This window comes from Diadema setosum, chromosome 16 (genome assembly GCF_964275005.1).
Source record: "Diadema setosum chromosome 16, eeDiaSeto1, whole genome shotgun sequence".
NCBI classification, from domain to species: domain Eukaryota; kingdom Metazoa; phylum Echinodermata; class Echinoidea; order Diadematoida; family Diadematidae; genus Diadema; species Diadema setosum.
The window spans coordinates 37,548,799-37,556,903 of NC_092700.1; the positions used below are offsets into that span (position 1 = coordinate 37,548,799).

At 41.0% G+C, this 8,105-nt stretch overlaps 1 pseudogene; it reads right to left on the reverse strand.

The window, feature by feature from the left end:
* Nucleotides 1-2,423: 2,423 nt before the first annotated feature.
* Nucleotides 2,424-5,819, reverse strand: LOC140239877 (uncharacterized; annotated as a pseudogene).
* Between the last annotated feature and the right edge of the window lie 2,286 nt (nt 5,820-8,105).

The window sequence follows — 8,105 nt, forward strand, 5'->3', positions numbered from 1 at the left end:
TGATGAAGTACTTCAATATGAAGTCCCTGTATTGAATTGCATATCGGTTTGCCTTAATTAGAAAGCAAAAACATTTCTTTTGATTGAGTGATATTAAAACTAATAACTGGTGAAAGGGAGAAAAGAAGAGATGGTTCATGTGCGAGGTAGTAGCGATTCATTTGATAGTAATCACCATTCTATTACAAATACAGTGCACTCCCGTTATAACGAAATGCTCGGGACCGGCAGTTTTCTTTCGTTATAACGAAATTTCATTATAACCGAACAAATACAATATATAACGAAAACAAGGAAACCACGTATATATATCATATTCTGTTTGCTGAATACTCATCATACACTGAAAAGCTAGGAAATGTGATGGGATAACTGTATCACAATAATAAACGCAAGTTCCCCTCAGAAACTGTGCGTGACACAAAGAGCGAACACGCAGTGGTGTGAAGCGTTCACCCATGCAGAGACGCTATAAATGCTTGTTCCGCCAGGTATTTTCGAAAGCAATTCGCATTTCGTTATAACGGAGCACATTTCTTTTGTGTTTCTTTGTCTGTGGCCCTCGGAAAAGACCTCGTTATAACGGAAATTTCGCTATAACCGTGTTCGTTATAAGCGAATTTTTTTACCATAGACTTTAATGGTGATAATTTTGGGACCAAAAGATTTACTTCGTTACAACGAAATTTTGTTATAACTGTGTTCGTTATAACGGGAGTGCACTGTATATTTTTATAACTTCTCAGTACCCTACATCACTTACCAGTGACATGGACTCATTCAAAAATTAGGTAATGACCTCCTGTAAAAGTGGAAATTTTTCATGGTGTTGAAATTTTTGCGCACTTCGCACGACCAGAAACTAGTGTGAAACTTATAGCACACTAATATTTTTGCTTGCCATAGGTTCCTCTGTGGGATGTCTTGATTCTGCAGACTTAAAAACATGTGAAACTCTTCTTACCTGGCCAAGCATTCAAAGATCTGAGAAAATAAGCACAATAGTTAAGGTAGATAGATTGTATGCTAACTAGTCTTTTTCTGCTAGCTGGATTCTTTTTGATTATCTATTATATCCTAATTAAACGATGGTATTTCATATCTCACTGTAAGTATGAGCTTCCCAGAGGTGTGATTTGGTGTTGACTCCTCCAATAGCCATTGCTCTTCTAAGTTTTTAAACTCAGAAGACCAGTTGGCATTGTCCTTTGCAAGAACCACGATAAAGTGGCCCCGCAGAGCAAGTGCATCCCCCCTTACTGAACGATTTCTGCTCAATTACTTCAGCAAGGGTGTTATCCCAGTAGGAAGCCAAAGCATCCTCCAGCTCTGCGAGGTCTCCATCCGACAACTGCTCCTCTAGTGGTAGAGAATAAGATGAAACAAACAAGACTTAGTGCTTTTAGTAGATTTTAAACCTTTGCACAATTTGTTTTACAATTAACAGGTGGAATGCTTGAATCTGATTGGATATGGCAATTACAAATTGTTGTTATTTACAGAAATTGCAAAATTGTGTACATATGTGCCATGGAAAATCAATATGAGAAACCGTGATGATAGCTTTGTTGGATAGGCTTATGTGGAGAAATGCAAATGAAGACTTTTTTGTTACAACTTACTGGATCTGCCAACATTGGGATGATAAAATCCAGTAGATTTTGTGGAGGTATGATTTTGTGAGGGAGCGGCGGAATGTTGTCCCACAGCAGGGAGTTTTGTGTAGCACGACACATGATTCAGAAACATTTGATAGTAACTGTCAGTTGTCTAAGCCATCAAAACTGTTTGCTGATAGATTAAATGCTTATTAGAGAGATTTCATTAATAGTCATTGACTTAAAATATACTTCAGGCAATACAATAGATTTATGTTAAAAGAAAATAGAATTTTTAAATGATTCATAAAAGAATGCATTCAATATGATCATACCTCTATTGTCCAGAGGGGGGAGGGGATGCAGTAGTGGTAGATGAGCTTGCCTGGCCCTGTAAAGACTGTTTAAAGTCTCTGAGCAATTCCTGTGAAAAATGACTTTCGTGGCAAGGCACAGCATTCCTGATCTTCTCTGTGAGAAGAGACTATAGAGTATCAAGAGTCATTCAGCCTCTGAAATCTGTCTTGTTTTTCTCACAATACGAAATACGTGCTTGCATGCAGCATTTGAGTGGGGAACTACAAGAAGTGCTTTCATCACTCTGCAAAGAAGTGGGAATCTTCTGCATCCATTTTCATCCTTCATTTCTGAAATCACATTCCACTTCTTGTCAATTCTCAACTTGGTATCAAGAACTTCTGGATGATCCTCAGAATTCTCCACCTGATACTCTGCAAACTCCATCTCTAAGTCTTTTACTGCACTGGTGCCTGAGTTGCCAAGGATACATGGGAACATGGCAACAAAGCAATGTAATGAAGAAAATTATACCTTCCTTCTGAGATTGATGTCCAACACTTCAGCTCCCTGCAGAAACTTAACATCAAAGGGCCAGGTCTTCAGTGCATATCCACATGCAGACTCATAATAGTTTTGTAATGATAGATAGAAATAATCCAGACCAACCTTGGTAAGCTGGAGAGACACATCACCTTCATCAGTTGTCATGCTCTTGATGTATTCTTTGGCTTCTGTACCTATCATCAGATCTTTGTCCGACCTTTGATTTTCCTTTCCATAGGACACATCTTTCACACGTGAACATGCAACAATACACTCTGGCTTCACGAATCTCAGAAGCAAGTCCCTGTATGTATCACTGAGCTTCCGATGCACAATGTGCAAACATGGCTCCTCTCATTGCAAAAGAAGATTGATACTGTCAGAAATCTTGTTGCTGTATTATAGGAAATGGCAATATACTGTAGTTTTGTTTGTGGAGAAATCATCAATCGGTGGATTCTGGCAAGACGTGACCCTTGGATAGATGGTCTATCTTTGGTTCCAGCTTTTGGTTTTAGAAGAGGACGTTTGGATGGTAATGTATCTGCGCCCTGAGATCCACTTGCTTTCCTTTTCAATTTATTTAGACCAGACTTGCCTTGTGAAGTTGGAAATGTGGATGAGCCTTTATGTTTGAGGGTCGCTGTTGAAGTTTGCTTTCTGCAGAAGTGAAATGTAGTACTGGAAAGACAGCATCAAAAATTCTGAAAAAGGGTTCATCAACTGGATGAATGCTAAGGAGGCTTCTACAAGGAAACAAACTTCAACATGACTATGAAACATCTAGAGCTCTTCTACATCTGCAGGAAAGCAAACCTCAGCAGCGACCCTCAAACAAGGCTCTTCTTCATCTGTAGGCGAATGTCCTCTTGATTTGTCGTGGGTAAGATTCAAAATCAAGGAACATAATGATTATAAGTTTTATTACGTCCTCGTCTGATGCTTTTACCAAGAAATTTTTCCCCGTGCAAATTTCTTCCTGGGTCCCTCTGAAAGGGTGGTTTTCTGTAGGAAAGACTGGTATCTCTTTCTGAGTCTGGTTTTGGTTTGGGGGGAAGTGATCAGGGTGGGGGTTGTTTGTGATTTTCTCTGTCTCCGGGTTGCCCAGATTCTTGTCAGTAAAGACTTTTGCCCTATTTTGCACCAAAGAACGTTCAGTGACTGGATGCTTGGCTGGCTTTTCAGATAATATGTGACATTGTCTCGCCACTTACAAGTGGCCCGAGCATAGGTCAAATTCTTTTCTACCTTTATCTTTGGGATTTCCTTTGCTTTCTTTACAGCTTCACACCCATTGTATGCTGCTGAGTGTTTACTTCCACAATTTACACATTTTGGCATGTCTTTTTGTGGACACCCTTCAAAAGTATGTCGCTCACCACAGCGGACACATCTCCTACTGGCCCTGCATTTCTTTGTTGTGTGGCCAAATCTTTGAAAATGGTAACACCTGATAATTGGTGGAACAAACTGTTTCACTTGGAATTTTTGGAAACACAAATCTATTTCCTGTGGCAGGGCCATTATACCTTCAAAAGATATATTACACTTCTAGTTGGGATAGATTTTGCTCTTCTTTCACTGAGATCATTTTCCATTGCTTTCCCTTGTGTGGCTTCCTCATTATCCTTTTCGCATGGATGACATTTTGTCTTGTTAGTTTATTTTGAATTTCCACATCCGTCATTTCTGTGGGGATTCCAGATATGACCCCTTTCAGGGTGTACATCTGTTCCTGAACTTCGATAGGCGTGTTTCTGACAGTTTATAGTTCCTTGAGCTTTTTGAATTGTTTTTCGTTTTTGCATTTGACCATGAATCCAACTCTGGTGGGTTTTATAAATTCAGGGGGAAAGCCACAACAAGAGTTTATAGACTTTTTCCTGTCTGTCAGGCTTATGTAAGCCTTCAATTTGGGGGCTTTAGTGTATGGGGTGCTGAAGACATGAGTATCATGAAGCTCAGCATCCGACGACGAGTCTGCCCTCGATGTGAGATCTTCAACGCCAAGGCTTCCTTCGCACATTTTTCTTTTTTGGGGGGCGAACTTGTCTGCCAGACATGACTGTCCGGAAATCGTCATCTGGTGTGGCTTCATGTTCTAGGTCTAAGCCTACTACAACAGTCTCTGAATCCATGAATGGGTCCGGGGGTGCCTTGGCAGCCATATTGGCTTGCTGCGAAAAAGCGGGAGATTCATACCTAAAGGCCTAAATTATGTTTTAGGGTTAGTGTGCACAAAATTATCTTACAAATACAGCCCAGTGTAACATTCTTGCTTTCTTCTTCTGTACTACAGCCATTTGGTTGACCCAGTCAGTAGGTACAGGGACTTCTTCAATGATTCCTCTGCCCTCTAATGTGCCAAGTTCTTCCTTGACCTTGGCCTTCAGAGATTCAGGGATAGTGTGAGCAGGCTTGATGCTAGGCTTTGCATCATCCATCAAGGTAAGATGAACATCTGATCCAGGAAGTGTACCAACTCTGGTAGACGAGAAGACATCAGGATAATCATCAGGTATGTGTGTCAAGCTTATGAAATGTTGTTTACCAGTTCCAGTGAGTCATAGTTCACTTTAATAAGATCCATTTTTTCTGCAGCTTTCTTGCTGATCAAAGGAAGAAGATCATCTTCAACTATGACATAGTCGACATTGTATTTCTTTCCAGTGGCTGGATTTCTAGTTTTGACCTTGCATCTGCCCAGTGCTTGTAGTGTAGATTTGTTCCACATTTCAAGTTTTACTACTTCTCTCTGATTTCATCTTTGGAAGTGAGAAACCTCTTTGGCAGCAGCTTTACAGTAGATCCCGAGTCAATCTGAAATTGCACTCGTTCATCATGAATGATCATGTTGCACAGTATAGGGCCATCATGAGCTTCAATACAATTGACAGCATGATGTGTGACACAGCTAACGCTTTCAGCTGATGAGGATGCATCATCATTGTCTTCCTCAACTAGGTTTACAGTGTTGGCAGGACAGAGTTTTGAAATCCTGAAATGGTTTGGCTTCTTGTAAGCATTACACCTTTGACCCCAGGCAGGGCACATTTCTTTCTTCATTTCATGTTTCCTGCAGCAGAACTTGCATAACAATATCTTCTTGCTATGCTGTGAAGAATCCTTGGTTGGTTTCTTTGTAAAGTTTGTAGAGTGGGCCTTGTATGACTTACTTGAAGACTTGTGGGAGCTTCCTTTAGCAACGGCATGGACCTCCCTACGCATTGACAACAGCTGAGAAGATGCAGCTTCCATCGCCTTACAGATATCAATGGCTTTAGTCAATGTCAAGTTGTCAACAGCCATGAGACTTTCCTGCATTCGCCTGTCACGTACACCCAGCAGTAGACGGTCCATAAGTAGCTTGTCAGCCATGCATTTACAAAGTCCACAGGTTTTGCTCATATTGCGCAGGACACTGATGTACTCATCAATGCTTTCACCAGCATGTTGATCTCTTCTGTTAAACTGAAATCGTTCAAAGTATTCTCTGCATGAGTCCAAGAAGTGTGCATCTAGTTTTGCCTAAATGGTTGATGCTTTAGAACCCGAAGTTTGAACTATAAGGGACTAAAACAGGAATGGAAACTATGTAACATAACAGTTAGGGAATGGAGAATTGCCTAACTCTACACAATATTGCAACAAATGTGAATCAGGGCCCTGATGATTATTTCAGAATAAGTGAGTGTCAGACTTACCATTGATGATAACCATGACCTGATTTTCATGAGGGTGAGCGTCTTTAGCCTAAGATGCGCTACGCATGCAGTGGTTGGTAATGGTAGGTAGAATGCTATGCGATGATCGATCAAGCCATAGCAATGACATTCGTCAACAAGCTGCAGTGATTCACTCGTGCACATGTTAGAAGACAAAAAATGACTGATATGGCCCAATTGTTGATTGTCAACTATAGAAAACATGGAAAAATGTTACATAGTAGATTGCAATACTGTCATTGTATCTTTTTGGGCAATACATGTACATGTTCAAGTATTTTTGCATTTTTCTTATTCTGCAGCTGAATTTGCGTTATCTCAGCACCATCACCATGTGGTTTGTGGGGTTGGTAACAGATGGTCTGTTGCAAATGTTGTGTAATGAACTCTTACAGTTTTGAAGCAATTTAGATGAAACTGGGGACACATGATGACATTGATGTGTAGATGTGCAAGTCATCATTTTGTGTGTGTGTTTGTCGAAGAAAGTGTTGCTATTGTAACTGCAATTTTCAAAACCTTGTGGAGGGAACTACTGTGACAGAATTCAAGCAATTTATTTCAAATTTGGTATGTGTGCAGTGTAATGATCTAAAGGTGAGTAATGCAATCTGCTTTGTATTTGTATGCAACAAGGCTTTGCCATGGTGACTGCATATTTTCTTGGAACATTTACCTAACCCTAACCCTAACCCTAACCCAACCCTAACCCTAACCCAAACCCTAACCCTAACCCTAACCCCCCTAACCCTAACCCCCCCTAACCCTAACCCCTAACCCTACCCCTAACCCTAACCCTAACCTCCGCTTTTGTGGAATGTACTTCCACAATTTTAAGCAAATGAAACTAAGTTTGGTGTATATGATGACATTGGGGTGTGTAGCCAGATTGCACGGGGTCCTTTACCCTCGCTGGCTGGTGCAGTTCACAAAAGTATACTGTGACTTCAGATACATCACCAAGTTCACCATACCATGCCAGTATTAAAAAAAGAAAGGCAAACATGTCACCATGGGATCGAGAGCTGCATAAACCATAATAAAGCTATCTCCTTATTGGAGAGATTGCATCACTCATTCTCAGTCAAGCAACAGTAGCATGTTACAACATGAATGAGTTTGGGTCACATATTTATCTTTTCATGCCAGTCTTCTCCTTTTATTGTTGGGTCAAACAGAATCAGCAAGAGTCAGCAAGAATTTAGGGACACACTTGAAAAGGGAGTAGGGTACCCCAGCTATGAGCATGATGAGCAAAGCTCAACTCTTGTGTACAAGTGGTAGAGTGCATCCGTTCGTGACCCAGGCCAAAGAGCAACTGTTTCTGTTGCGTTTATAGTTTTTACAAGGTTGTGTTGGTGGCCGACGCTCAACACTCCTCCTTTCTCATACTGGGCTCGGGACCAGGCAACAGCGGAGTTTTCCTGCTTAGCATGAAAAATAATGTCAACAGAAATTTACTCCTTGTGCATGCCACAATTACACAAAACATCTTTGTTCCCAGATGCTGGAACTGCAGCCAGGTATGTAGAAGTCACATCGGTTTGTCAGATAATCAGTCCTTTATAGCAGTACTGGGTAGTTGTTCTCTCTACAACTGTCACTAGAATGTCATTTGAGATGGAGCTGGGGAAGTCATGCACAGTCATCTCAGTGCTGGGGTAAGGGGCTGGATCTTGGTCTGGTTCAGAACCACTGTAGGAGGAGTTGATTTCTTCCATGGTGTGCAAATTTTTCAGCATCGCAAGTGGTTTGCCGAAAAGACGTGCTGGTGGCGGAGTTACATCCGTCAAGCTTGGTGAACAAGATGTCGAAATGGATGGATTTGGTGTTAAGGCTATTGTTGGAGGAGGTAGGGAAGATAGCTTTTTAGGTTAGAGAGTTGGAGAAGTGGCCAGTACTGGAGTTGTTTTGTGGCTCACGTGTTGGTGTGCAAGCA